The sequence below is a fragment of the Thermobia domestica genome, chromosome 8, assembly GCF_964235325.1.
Source record: "Thermobia domestica chromosome 8, izTheDome1.hap1.1, whole genome shotgun sequence".
Classification (NCBI taxonomy): domain Eukaryota; kingdom Metazoa; phylum Arthropoda; class Insecta; order Zygentoma; family Lepismatidae; genus Thermobia; species Thermobia domestica.
Window position 1 is genome coordinate 59,308,861 of NC_137461.1, and position 15,305 is coordinate 59,324,165.

General features: G+C 35.2%; 1 long non-coding RNA gene across 4 annotated transcripts in view; it reads left to right on the top strand.

The window, feature by feature from the left end:
- The window catches only part of LOC145692931 (uncharacterized), a 1,320,660-nt gene that overhangs the window by 891,463 nt on the left and 413,892 nt on the right, over positions 1-15,305 (top strand). The gene's annotated exons all lie outside the window — the stretch shown is intronic.

The window sequence follows — 15,305 nt, forward strand, 5'->3', positions numbered from 1 at the left end:
ATCATATTTATCTATTTAAAGATTTGTAAAGATTTAGTTATTGTGATTCATTTACAAAGAACAAGACCATTCATAGCAACGAGCAATCACTGTAACGAAATGGTCCGTTACATTTATGTCATCATTATCATAGATATTCTGTCATTATTGGCAGGTCACTTGCTACAATGGAGAAGCTTTCTTGCTCCACGATCTTCCGCTAATCTCTTCGTCTTCACGTACGATTTTTCTGTTTTGATATCATCCATTAATTGTAGTCTCTTTCAACCTCTCCCTTTCTTTCCTGCCACCATAAACTCTATCACGTCCCTCATGATACCATTCCTTCCTATCCAATGTCCCAACCAGTTTCTCTTCCTCTTCTTAACAATATCTAAAATTGTTATTTTCTCACCCATCATTTCTAATACCCTCTCATTCATTTCCCGCTCGACCCAGCTAATTTTTCCATTCTCCTCCACACCCACATTTCAAAAGCTTTCAGTCGTTTTTCGTCTCTTTTGAGTAATGGCCATGTTTCCGACCCATACAGCACAATACTCCACACGAAACATTTTATAAGTCTGTTTCTCAATTCTTTATTCAAGATCCCACAAAATAATATTTTCTTTCTCCTAAAGACTTCTTTCGCCATTCCTACCCTTGCTTTTATTTCACGTTCACATTTATGTCAGAGGTAAGTAATTCCATGGAATAACCAAATCTTGTGCTTGTCCATTGAATGGCTGTCCCAAAGCATATTATATGGTTCAATATTCTATATAGAGAGATGCAATGGTTCAATGGTGAAACCCTTACCTGTGGAATGAACGATTCCTTGTTTGATCTCAAACCATTAACGTATTAACAATTCCGTATTTATGTGTTTCCTTACGTTTCTATATCCTTCAATTATTCAAATGTGGTTTATTTAAATTTGTTACTAGTCTCGTATAGAATTCTGGATCATCTGCGGTAGGTGTAAGGCATTAAGTAGGGAAATAATTTTATTTCATATTAAGTAGTTTCATAAAATAAGTTGTAAATAATGGGGTTTGAAAATTATAGATGAAAATTTATTGTTTGTATAGAAGTTTTCTTTACGAAAAATCTAGTATAGGGAAAGCATCCTCACTGAAGCTGGTTAAAGGAAGAAAGAAAAAAAAACAAGAGAAGATAAGAACACTGTTCCGTGCGTAACGAACTGCTTGGAATCTCGTCGCTAATTATGGGTGGGTATCCTTCATTCTTTCTTTCTCTCCTTTCTTTCCTTCCTAATTCTTCTCTATCTTTTTGTCTTTCGTTGCGTACGACTCGTCTTTTTCTTCTTGTTTTTTCTCTCTCTGTGTAGTGACGTCTTTAATTAATTTTCCATCTCTTTTTGAGCTGCCATTTTTGTAGAGGACCTGGGTGGCGAGAAAAAAACAACAAATTGTTTCTTTTTGTTTTTCGTCGTTTGTGGCCTAGAGAACTTTAGGCTAGCGACAAAAATTTTTCACACTGCTTTTATAACCCGCTTGGATCCTGCCCTCATGAAGGACCGTGGCAAATACTGCTTCAATGATGTGTCTAACTTGTTCGTGCTTCTATGAAAAGAGAGACACATTGTTGCAACCAAGTGGAGAAGCATGCCAATCCAACGCCCTTGTCCAATTCTGACTTTAAAAGAAAAAGAAAAAAAAAACAGAAGAATACATGAAAAGAAGAGATAAACGAAGGATCGAAAATTAAGAAGTCCGACGAAAAGAACGATAGTCGTTAATCGTGAAAGTAAGTTTCTCTATTGAGTTAAACGCCGTCCTTCATTGATTTTAGTAAATCTTTATTACAAGTATACTCTGCATTTACTTAACTTTTAATATCATCCACCAATCATTTTAACAAATGTTTATTATAAGTACACAGAGCATTTACTTAACTTTTGATATCATCCTTCACTGATTTTAGCAGTAAATCTTTATTATAAATACGTGCAGCATTCACTTATATTTTAGTAATCTTTCGTTGATTTTTTAAAAATCTTTATTATAAATACAAACTGTATTTACTTAACTTTTTTATATCATTTTCCGTTGATTTTAACAAATCTTTATTATAAATACATCATGCATTCACTTAAATTTTAGTAATCTTTCATTGATTTTAGCTAACCTTTATTATAAGAACTTATTGCATTTACTTGACTTTCAATATATCCTTCATTGATTTTAGCAGATCTATTTTCTTAGTACACACTACATTTACTTAATTTTTAATATCATCCTTCATTATAAATACTTACTGTATTTACTGAACTTTCAATATATCCTTCACTGATTTTAGCAAATCTTTATTATAAATACACATTGCATTTACTTAAGTTTCAATATATCCTTCATTGATTTTAGCAATTTTTATTGTAAGTTCGCACTGTATTTACTTAGCTTTTAATATGTCGTTCATTGATTGTAACAAATCTTTATTATAAGTACACACTGCATTTGCTTAACTTTTGATATAATCTTTCATTGATTTTACCAAACCTTTATTTTAAATACTCACTGTATTTACTTAACTTTTAAAATCATTTTTAATTGATTTTAGCAAATCTTTATTATAAGTACACACTGTATTTACTTAACTTTTAATATGTCCACTGATTTTAACAGATCTTTGTTATTAGTACATACTACATTTACTTAATTTTTAATACCATCCTTCATTGATTTTAACAAATCTTCATTGTAATTACATACTACATTTACTTAACTTTTAATATTACCCTTCACTGATTTTAGCAACTTTATTATAAATACTCACTGTATTTACTTATATTTTAAAATCATTTTTAATTGATTTTAGCAAATCTTTATTGTAAATACACACTGCATTTACTTAACTTTCAATATATCTTTCATTGATTTTAGCAAATCTTTATTATTAGTGCACACTGCACTTCCTTAAGTTTTAATATTACTCTTCATTGATTTTAGCAAATCTTTATTATAAGTAAACAGTGCATTTACTTAACTTTTAATACCAACCGTCATTGATATTACCAAAGCTTTATTGTAAGTACGCACTACATTTGCAACATAGGTAATCAACCATCCCGTCATTTATTTTTAAGGAATTTAGTTTACCAGAACTTCTTTATATATTTCCCTTCTGTCCGCCCATCCAGAAGAGAAAAAATCTCAGGAACCACCTGATGGGTCACCACTAAATTTGAAAAGAACGAAGAGGGTCAAAATTTAATAACTAAGTTTGTTTTCGAAGGTGATATTCAAACCAAAAGTGGTGTAAATAAATCACTGTTGGTTTGTACTTTGATCACGGTACATTAAAAACGACAAAGAGAGAAACGAGTGCCAGAAATCATACACTTCCAGTTTTAGCGTTGGTCGGAGTAAAAACTGTGACAAATAGCGAGAAGTGGTTTTCTGCAATTGAATTAAGAGTTTAAAGTAGATATTCCATATCTAATCTATCTATTATGAAACCGAAAGTAGTATAATGTATTTTCACTTCCGGTTTAAATATTAATTGAGAACGTAGCACGCCAAGCAAACCAAATTTCTCCAGGTAGTGTACACGTTGTACTTTTACTTGTTTATGGCTCAAATTTAACGTTTATAACAGGTCTGTTCTATGTAGTTTTGATCTTAGCAACAAGTAATGAAACTTATTGTGACAATTTGGGTAAGTGCAAACTTGAACTTTGAATACCCAAAACTCTGGAGCTGAAGGTACGCACAGCGAAAATGCAAGGGTTCGAGGAAAAAATGGCCTTTATTGTAAAGACAAAAAAAAAAAAGGTTTTTTCTTTGGCCTTTTTGGCTGATATTTTTTTAAAAATCAATGTTAGTGAGGAGATAACAGTACGTACGTTCCATTTTTCTTTTCCATTATAACACTATATATATATATATACTGACATTGGATTCGTAACCAACAAGTCCAAGTTATGAAACCTACCACATCACATGTGTCATGTTGATTGCCTAACTATCCGATCAAGAACTAGGAAGAGGAACTAGTTTGATATATATATATATATATATATATCACAAGTCTTCTAATGGCTTTCCGTTTTCAGCCGTTTAGAAACGCGAAAATAAATGCCGATTTTCAAAATGGCTTGAAATCGAAAGCAGATAAGTGAGTCGTGATAACGGTATCCCATGTAAAATGATATTGTCTAGGGCGCTCTTGTTCCACATTTCGATTATCTTTTTTTTATCTATTTCAAGATAACCCATAATTACTGTAAAATTAGCGGTATTTTAATTTCGGCGGGATGAGGCCACTTAAGTGTCCCCAGCGAACGTGAAATGAATTATTGGCATTGACAGCAACATGCTACAAAAGGTTTTGCAGGAAGTAGACTATCGGCTTGATGTGTATCATGTTACGCGAAGTGCTTGCATACAATACTTGTGAAATGTTTGACGAAAACTTTGACTGTTTACCCTTCGTAGCTCACGTGTCACAATATCATACGTTTATTAGATTTCACGGAATAAATTTCTGAAATCGGGTCCATCATTTTGACTTGTCCTGTATATTTTGGCTCTTGCGCAAGATAAAAGATTAAATTAATGCCAGATTTCTATCTATCTACATATGCTTTTCCTACTTGATTGTTCTCAATGTCACACATAAACACACACACACAATATATATATATATATATATATATATATATATATATATATATATATAAACACTGAAGTATATGCAGAGACGTAAATATAGATGTACTTTCGTCATTTTGCTAGTGACTCCATTACGCCCAAGTCTAGCAAAAAAAAAAAAAAGTCGTTCAGAACAAAAGACTCGAGACTCCCAAGAGGATTGGAACCGATAGAGATCTTCGTAGTCTCTCTCTTTCGTGCCCTTTCCATCCCATGTTGAAACCTGAAATGACGGATTATTTTAATTGGTACACTGGTCCTCCCTTATGCTTTGCTCAACGAAACGTAGCTTGGTGACAAGTGTCAGGATGTAATCTTAACAATCTTCTTCTGTAGTACAACTCTTTTACAACTACGTCTTCTGTTCTACTGTTTTTTTTTCTTTCTTCCTTTTTTCAGCTTTTTAGTCTTTCTTTCCTTCTTTCATTCCTATTATTGCACTTCGTTTTCGTGCTTCGTAGTCATTCGTTGGCTAAGGAAGGAAGGAAGTAAGAAGATGAAATAGCTGAAAACGGATTCATGTTAATGCATGTGCATATATTACAGTTGTTGCCATGTTGCTATTCAGTTGGTTAGAAAAACTGTCATACGAAATTCCCCTGATATAGTTTCTCTTCCTATTTTCTTGATATTTTCTTTATAAAGTACAGTGAAACCTCCCTTAACGGACACCTCTCAACAACGGACACCTCTATAATACGGACAGATTTTTATGTCCCGGCAAAAATATATATTCTCTTATGGAACAAAACCCTCCGTTTTACGGACACTCACAGATACGGACGCGGACAGTCCTTTTTACCCCCAAACGTATCAATAACCTCTTCATAACGGACAGAAATTATTCTCGGTTCTGCGATATTTTACAGTAGACAGAAAAGTCTTTTCCCCACAAGTGTATCTATCATGAGTCTAGACCTGGTAAACCATTAAACAAAACAGTTACAAGCTGAATTTGAAATTCTTTTTTTCTGCCCGCAATAAACTGCTTTCTGGTGGAAATCCTAGGAGACCTTCAATAAGCAATAACACTCATGCAGGGTCAGTCGTAAAGCCAAGAATCTATGCGAAAGATCTTCCCTTCCCTAACAAATTTAGTCCTTTTTCCTCTGGGCTTTGCATCTTTCCCGACAATTTCATAGATAGCAAGTAAATTAATGGATTTTTTACAGGGTGATGGCATGTACTTAAGAAAATTACCATACACGCATTATCTTTTGCATTATGCGAATATATTAACACATTCCCTAGCAATAATATTATTTAACAGAAATAAATTTCTCCTTCATCCCTCCCAGTAATTCAAATACGTACTAGATAGAGTATTTTCATATTGAATTTTACGTGTTTACGATCATACATAATGTATTTACTGTTTATTACTGCATACAATTACCGCTGTGAGAAATTAAATTTCTGTAACCTCTCTGTAACGGACACCTCTCAGTAACGGACAAAAATTCATGTCCCAGTGGTGTCCGTTATTCAGAGGTTTCACTGTATTATTTTAGATCTTCTTGTTCACCTCAACCATAGGTTGGTGGGCGACTTGGAAATTTTAAAACTTTTCTCACCCTTGGGAGAGCTGTTTTATACTTTGATAAGGTCTCTTCTTCTAACTGCATCTAGATATTCTATCCTTGGTCTTCCTCTTCCTGGTTTTCCTTTTGCCTTTCCTTCTATCAACACGGTAATCCAATCGGAGTGCCGAATAAGATGGCCAAGCATGCTGTTCGTTCTTTTTCCTATTATCTTCATGATCTGTCGTCCTTCATTAGCTCCCTTTAGTACGTCTTCATTCCTTTTCCTTTCGGTCCATGATATGCGCAGCATTCTGCGCCAACACCACATTTCAAATGCTTCCAGCTTGGATATTTCAGGTTTTCTCAATGTCCAAGTCTCCGATCCGTAAAGCGCCACGCTCCATACCAGTGTCTTAGTAAATCGTTTACGAACGTCTGCATTTCTTGATGTTAGTAGTCCTCTCTTCCTATTGAATGCTTGTTTAGCCTGTGCTATTTTGGAACTTACGTCTTTTGCAGTTCTTCCGTCCGAGGTTATTAGACTTCCTAAATAGGGGAACGTCTTAACATCTTCGATTTTCTTTCCATCTAGCCATACGTTTGCCCCTTCCTGTCCTGCTCTTGTGCACTTTATCACTTTCGTTTTCTTCTTATTCATCTTCATTTTGCTATTATTAATAATTATATTGTGTACAAGAGAAAATCTCCTTGATAGCTAGGTTACAAAATTAATGTGATGAATAGTACACGTATTTGAACAGTGGTGCAATAAGGGTTTCTGGGTTTACACTAAATTACCCTTGAGTAAGACATTATGGAACACTTACTATATTAAGATACTATACAAAAATCACGCTTAGACCTATTTTAAAAGAAAATGAAATTGAGTGCCTGATCGTCCACGCTCTTTGACGAAATTCTGCATACGTCATATCCATGGTTGATATAAATCTAAGTTTAGGATTTATATCAATCGTCCAACTGGCTGTTGGATGACGTAGGAGTATCCTTTTATGATCGGGATAGGGGTGGATATAACAAATGAGGGGAAATTACGAGGTGGCGGGAATGGAAGTGTATGAATAGTAATGGATTCATGCGTAGTGTAAGTGAAAAAAATATAGGCTTTTTTTGGTACCCATCAGGGACGTGCGTAGGGGATGGGTTCTAGGGGTCCGGAACTTGCTCCGAAATCCTGACTTTTCTGTAAATTTAGTCCAACTCAAGGTTTCTCAACCTGGGGGTCGCGACCCCTAGGGGTGTCGCGAGAGGGTTTCATGCGGGTAACGAAGATAAACGGAAGAGATAAATATAATTAAAATCTAATGCCGGAAAATATTTTAAATATGATTTTGAATTTTGTTCTGATAGGCATATTTTTTATTTTTATACATATTAGTAAGAACAACAAACAAGAATTTTAGGAATGATCTAAAAATGAATCAAAAGATTGCGATTTTGGCCAATAATTAGTTTCTGGGTGAGGGTCTCAAAATTTTTGAACGGCCCCTAAATCTAGTGTTTTTTTTTTTTTTTCGGAATAAGAGCATCATACTGAGTTGAATGATAGTTTGGGTTTGGCTACATTATATGTAGTTCTTTAGATGTGGGGCGTACAAGAAAATTTTTGATTGAATGAAATATATTGAGTTTTTTGGACCTGTAGTTCTTGAGATAAAGGCCTGCAAGAAGTTTTTTACCTGAAATATACTGGATATTTTGATCCCAAAATAGGTGGCGGGACCTTCGTGACTAAGCGGTTAGCGTACGCGCCTTTGGCGTGGGAGACCTGGGTTGTATTCCAGCGGGCTATCATGTGGTTTGGATTCCACATTAATCAGTAGGTCCCGTCTCATATAGCCTCGCTGCTGAAAAGGACGTTAAAATCAACTCATCTCAAGAAAAAACTCATCTAGGTCTACTAAACATTTTCAACAGATGCAAAACTGTTTAAAAGTCAATTTAAATGAAAGAGGTACGATATGAAACTAATGAGAACTGCATATTGAAATACCAGAAAAATGCAAATGCAACAAATCCTGCATATTGAAATACAATTAAAATTAAAACCTAATAAGATACCTGAGGATAGTGTGATTTCACTAGTGCGGCAATGTCCGGTTCAATCTTGGTGATGCACATTATCAAGTCGTTTTCAACTGATAAGTGATTTATTGTCTTTGTTTTAGTGTTTGTTATGGAAGAAAAACGACTTTCGCACAAGTACGTTGTAGAAAATGGAATTATTACTTTTAAAGCAAACAATATGAGTTAAAGTGACGGCCTCTCGAAAATCGAAATACTCAATAACTTTCTTAACAACTGTCCAAGTTTTTCTTAACAGAAATTAGAAAAAACTTTATTTTGTTTATCATTTGAGTCAAAATTTAGGGAGTATTGAAGTTTTAAAATTTCTAAACGGCCTCCATTTTGAAACAGTATGACGGAAAGGATTCGATATTTGTAATTGAATGAACTGACCAAATTTGGTTTTAATTCATTCGCTTTTAGAGGAGTTACTGTATCCACTATATACAATAAATGGATTCTACTATTATAGAAATAGATGGATATACTGTAATGAGATTTCCGCAATAGGTAGGCCTATATTAAAAACCCTACATAAGTTTATTACAAACCAGAAATTGTAAAGTGGTCGCTGGCAAGAGGATGTGATAAAATGGGAGTCGTGATAGGAATTAAGTTGAGAAGCACTGATGTAGACCATTCTTTAATAAGGAAATGCAGATCATGACAGTTCCTTCTTTGTACACTTTTAGATGTCGTATGCACGTTAGAGAAAATCAGAATGCTATTGGTTATCGCAATAGACTAATGCTCATTCATATAATACAAGACGTAAATATGATTTAAATACCCAACATGTTATTTCTTAATATAAACCAAAGAAGCTATAAATATTAGGGATGCGCACGAGACGAGTCGAGACAGAATTTTCCTGACAAAATTTGAGTTGAGATACAGTTCTTCCAATAGAGAATTATACATTTTTCGAGTCGAAACATCGCTTTTACAGCACATTTTCGAGACGAGACAGCCTCAAATCTTGTTTCGTGCGCATCCCTAATAAATATCCTTTCATCAAACTGTATAGTGTATTACTAATACATATTCGAAGGATGTGTAATGTCGATTTCGGAAACCAATGTAAAGCATTTCTTGTAAATAGTGTTATTTATAGTATTAATGGCTTTGAAGAACAATGCAAATTATAAAAATCTGATTTATGTATCCTATTATGGACGCTGTCTTTTGCAACATTCGTTGTTTACTAACAATAAAAATATTCTATTCTATTCTAAACATAAACCATTGTCTATTGTAGTTTATATAAACTTTGTAAAAAAAGAAGAAAAAGAAAAGAAAAAGAAATTGACGTAAAAACATTCTACTCAGTTTGCTCACAGAAGTGTAATCACACATAAGAAATGCAACAAAATTGCAGCTTAAATCATAAACAAATGTTTACTTTTCTGATTGACAGAAACTAGATAATATCAATCAATTTTTGGTTGTAAATGGCCCAATATTTGTCTAGATTATTTAATCAGAACTTTTGTGTAAATTAAAAGTGTGATTTTTCTAAATAACTTACAACTAATGTTAGATTGGAGCAAACAAAAGGTCCCACTTCGAGGTCTGGAATGAGCTCAGGTCACGTGTCTTCTAACGTCACAAACTCTGTACAAAACCAGCAAACAAGCTGGGATATCCATACAGTCAACTCAAGGAGGCAGTGCGTTGTTGAACAGAGTCGTATGCAAGTGCACCATGGAAAATATAACGTACAATTGCGAGTTTTTTTTTTTTTTTTTTTTTTTTTACAAATTCCTACTCTGCACGGCAAGCCACAAACAAAAAGTGCATTTGAGTTAGAAATGACAAAATGAGCGCGCCATTCGTTGTTGGTTTATCACTTTTTATTCCGGTGAAACAGTTTTGTAAAATTAGATCCATGGGTACCGACCAACATCCTGTTCAGATGAGCTCTTCAGGAACACCATGTACATAGACTCTCACAAAAGTGTTCATGACATTGCAAACGAGTTAGGCATACACCGTATACCACTATCATTTGGCCGCTCTGCGCAATTAATAAGGTGAAAACGTCATGGGTGCCCATGAGTTTACGCCATCCAAAAGGACCATCGCCTTCTAAGAACTCCTTCTTAACCCTTTCCGGATCCTGGCTTTTTGGGCTATTTTTTAGACTTTCAGTCAAGCAGCTACTGTATCGTCACTATTTATCCTAGGATCATGGTTCATACCTCATTCTCTTCAGAATAGAGCTGGCTTTCGAATGGTACCCCTTGCATGCTCATACCGTATACCAGAAGCGGGGAAAAAATGTCAAAGTGAAAATTTTGGAGGGAAAAATTTTTTTCTCGAACTTTGGCCCCCCTGGGCCCCCCCTTTGTGATCGTAGCCATAAAAAAATCTGATAAATAGTACTTGGTATACTGAATGTGTGTGTCAAATTTCAAGTTTCTATCTTGAATAGTAAGGGCGGGAGAATTTTTATCAAAAATTCCCACAATGCCCCAAAGTACCATAAAACACTATGATCTCAGGGAAAAAAATTCCTGAGACATCCCTAATTACCCTAGGACTATAATCCGCCAATCATTCTCTTCAGAATAGAACTGTCTTTCAGGCGGTACCATTCACATGTCTCTATCATGTATCTAAGGCGGGAAATTCCTGAAAAAAGGGATTTTTGGGGGCAAATTTTCACTTTTTTCAACTTTTGCCCCTCTGGACCCCCCTGTTTTTACGCAGAAATCGGAAAAAAACTTCTGGTAAATACTACTCGGTCGACTGAATGTTTGTGCAAAATTGCAATCTTCTACGTGAAAAAATAGGCCCGCCAGAAAAAATTTCCCTACCATGCCCCACTTTTACCCTATACAGAAGTATATTTGGATAAAAATTCACTGAGACGGCCCTAATTACCCTAGAATAATAATTCGACCGTCGTTCTCTTTAAAATGGAACTGCCTTTCAGACGGTATGACTCACGTGGTCCTATCATGTATGTAAGTCGGGAAAAAGACGAAAAACGGGATTTTTGGGGTAAAAAATCCCTATTTTTACCCCTTTGCCCCTCTGGTTCCCCCCCTGTTTTAGCACTGACATCGGAACGAAAAATCTGGTACATACTACTTTGTAGACTGAATGTTTGTGCAAAATTTTAATCTTCTACGTAGAAAAATAAGCCCGCCAAAAAATATTGAACATACGCTTAGAAAATGAGAAAAGAAATTTTTAACTTATGACGTCATCACCTCCTATGTCTGGACGCAGGACGGTCTGAAACCATACGTAATGTCTTCTGCAAGGCCTCTGAACTTGGAAAACAAAAAACAAAAAAAAACAAAAAAAAACGGACGAAAAAGCTCAAATAGAAGAGAAATAACGCAATGTACCATGAAAAGTTCATATGGTACAAATTGTACCATAGGATCCCGAAGGGGTTAACCATACGAGTATGATTAGTATACGCGCTTTCAGTGCGGGAGACCGAGACACTATTTATTCCCTGTGGGATCTCATGTAGTTTGAATCCCACGTTAAGCTGTGGTGCCGAACGGGACTCAAATAAAGTACCGGTAATGAAAATCGCCATCTGGAGGTGTACAGTTCTTTAAGTGTAAGGAATATACGAGAAAGATTCCTGTATCGGATTATCACTTTTGATGAAAAATGGATTAACTACGACAATCATAAACGATTAGGACAATGGTTGGATCTTCATAACAGTTTGGGACAGTTTCTAAAATCCCTAGAAAATGTTGTTGCTGATATAGTGATTTATGATGGGGTAGATCATGTCTTTCTCCATCGAGCTGGAACCATCATTGCAGATCGTTACAGCCATAAAATGCATTGGGAAGTTTACCCTCACGTTGAACGACAATGCCCGTCCAAATGTCGCTCAAAGAGCATTAAAAACTCTCCACAAATTTTAGTATGAAACCCTTCCTCATCCACCGTATTCTCCTGACATCTCGTCTTTCGACATTTCGAGCATTTCTTAGGAGGGAAGACCCTCACTGATGATCAGACAGTGCAACGTACAGTTGAAGACTTCTTTGCATTGCAAATTCTGGTCTTCTTTTTCTACAGATTTCAATCTTAGGCTGAGGAATGGTAAAAGTGTATGGTTACAAATTGCAACTTTTTTCTTTCTTTGAAAATAACTTTTTTTTTTTTTTTTTTGGAGGCAGGCATTTCACCCGCACTAACCTAATAACTGACATACATTAATTTTGAATTAAAAAAATAAATTCTATTCGTAATAACATACGTAAGGAAAACATTTGTTACATTTTTCTCAAGATGGTTCTGAAATTTAAAAAGGAAAAAATACAAATAAAACACATGAATAAACCTTATTGAATATGAGTTAACGTACAACACGAATAGTAAGTCCTTAAAAAACAAAATTTGACTTTCTGTTCTTATACACTCAAATCACACTATTGATACTGTACAATAGTGTACGACTCATTAGAATAGTTTTTATTGCAAAATTTATATTACAGTGAATTTTATAATTGAGCAGTAAATCATTATACATTGTGTATTATGATGGGTCGAGAAGACATTTTAATGCTCCTTATAAAGTTATGATTTAATTAGTATTGCGGGAAAAAATGCATCCAACTGAGATTGATTCATAATGAATCGAATAGAATCGAATTATACCCAACAGTTCCACATGGTCGCAAATGACGCATCTATCTTAGGTATTTTTTTTACAGATAATCATCAATGGACGGAACTGACGCACTCGAGCAGGAATTTTCTCCATGGTCGCAAACAACGTAGGCGCAAATGACGCTGATCCATCGTGTATTTCTCCATCGAGTCGAAATCATCACTGCAGATCATTGCAGCATCAGCTGAACCGTGACATCAGTTAGTAACCGCACTCAACAATTTGCTTTAAGCACGAGCAACAATAATAATAGAATATGGAATATTTGATAAAAAAAAAAAAAAAAATCATCATTCAACTATTGGCAACAACAATGCGGTCAGTCACCTTCGTTACCTACAAACAGTGCTACTGTGATTAAAGAACAATCTTAATGTAAGTTTTATTTACAGGACATGCAGCTGTCAGACGCCTGCTTTACTTAATGGCACAATAGTCAAGGCCGTAGTAAGAGATGTTGCTTAGAATCAGCATGGAAATTTAAATTTTATACTGGATAAAATGGCACCTCAAAACTTCTTAAAATTTCTTTTCCTTCTTAGAAAATCTCTCCCCGTTCTACCAAAGTACTTTTTTTTATTTGTTTTTAGTGAATTGGAGAATTTATATTTTCTAAAATTAAATGAAATGAAATGAAATGAAATCTTTAGGTTTAACGTCCCACGGTTATGCCGGTTAGGCTAAAGGAGACGGTGATAATGAGAAATGAGTGAAATGGTGGAATGAAGAAAGTGGGAGGAAACGGGAGAACCCCGAGAAAACCCACGAGCACGGTGTTTGTCCACCACAAAGTCCACACGGCGCGAGCTGGGATCGAACCAAGGACCCCAAGCACCGGAGGTGAACGCTCTACCACTGAGCCACCGCGCCCCCCCATTTCTAAAATTAAATGGTAAGCTAAACTGAAATAGTAGTTCTTAACGTAGAACAGGAAAACTATGAGTGTCCCATAAGGAATCAGGACTATAAATGCTATTCTTAATTTTCTTAAGGACTGGAAGCTGCTTTTCCAAAAGAAGAGACCTAAAAGTCACCCCCTTTTGTCCATGAAAATTCAAGGACATTGTGGACTCTCACCCCATTTTACGAAAATTGTAGGAATTCAATTCTTGTGATAAAGAGACATCGTATTCTAGTGGTTAGAGTTATCTAGAGACGTTGGAATCATGTCCATGTGGTCCTCGGTTCGATTCCCGGCCGGTGCTTCCCAATTTTCGGCATTCCAATGGTTAGAACGTCGTGAGGCAAAGTGGGGAGTCACGTGAATAAAAGACGTGACAGCCACTAGGTCTAGAAAGTTCCTGATACACCTGTTAGAGAGGGCGACACAGCGCACTGACCACACGTAGTCGTCGCTAACAGATGACGTTGCAGCGGTTCAGGCCCACAAAGGACTGTTACGACAAGTGGTTTGATTTTTATCTTTAGAATAACAACCAGATTAATTGTATAGTCTCGGTTTTCAGAACTGCTGACATTTTTTCTCAGACTGTACCCTGATGATGAAACAACGTCAAAAGTTCTCGAAACGTTGGAGAGTATGCAATTTAGCTTATTGTTAAACCAAGGACAACTACGGTATATTCACCATAATGCCAGAAAGTTTCTCTTCTTATTTCATAGTAAGAATTGTTTTCAAGGTAGAATTTATAACCAAACATTCAAGTAAGAAACGCTAATTTTTCAACTTTCAACTTTTCAAGTATGAAAGTTGAAAACTTGGCAACCCGATGAACGCATCTGGTCCATAATGTTGTGAACAGATCGAACCAAGATAAAAATTGAGCGCAAGTGGTAAACACCAATCAGCAAAGGAGAGAAGCTTCTACCATTTTTCCTTTCGGATACCCATTTTTAGATCTATGAATGAGTTATTATTATTATTATTATTATTATTATTATTATTATTATTATTATTATTATTATTATTATTATTATTATTATTATTAGTAGTAGTAGTAGTAGTAGTAGTAGTAGTAGTAGTAGTAGTAATAGTAGTAGTAGTAGTAGTAGTAGTTGTTGTTGTTGTGGTTGTTGTGGTTATTGTTGTTGTTGTTGTTGTTGTTGTTGTTGTTGTTTTACAAATTATTGTTAAGAATAATTTTTGAATGAAAGTGATTTACTATTACAAAAGAAAAAATGAGAAAGTTTGACGTCATTTTTGTTGGTGTTTACTTTCACTGAGATTAAAGCGTTTTCCCAATAGCTTTACTCTAGCAGAAAACAGAACCAATAAAGATTCGTCGTTTGCGCTTGATTGATCTTGTTAAATTCTCTCCAAATTGTCTCCAGACAGATTCAGTGAAGCAGGACTCTTGCAGGAAGTCCTCCACCACCTTTCGCGTGACTATACAGCTGAGAAACACCGAAAATCATTAATAATGC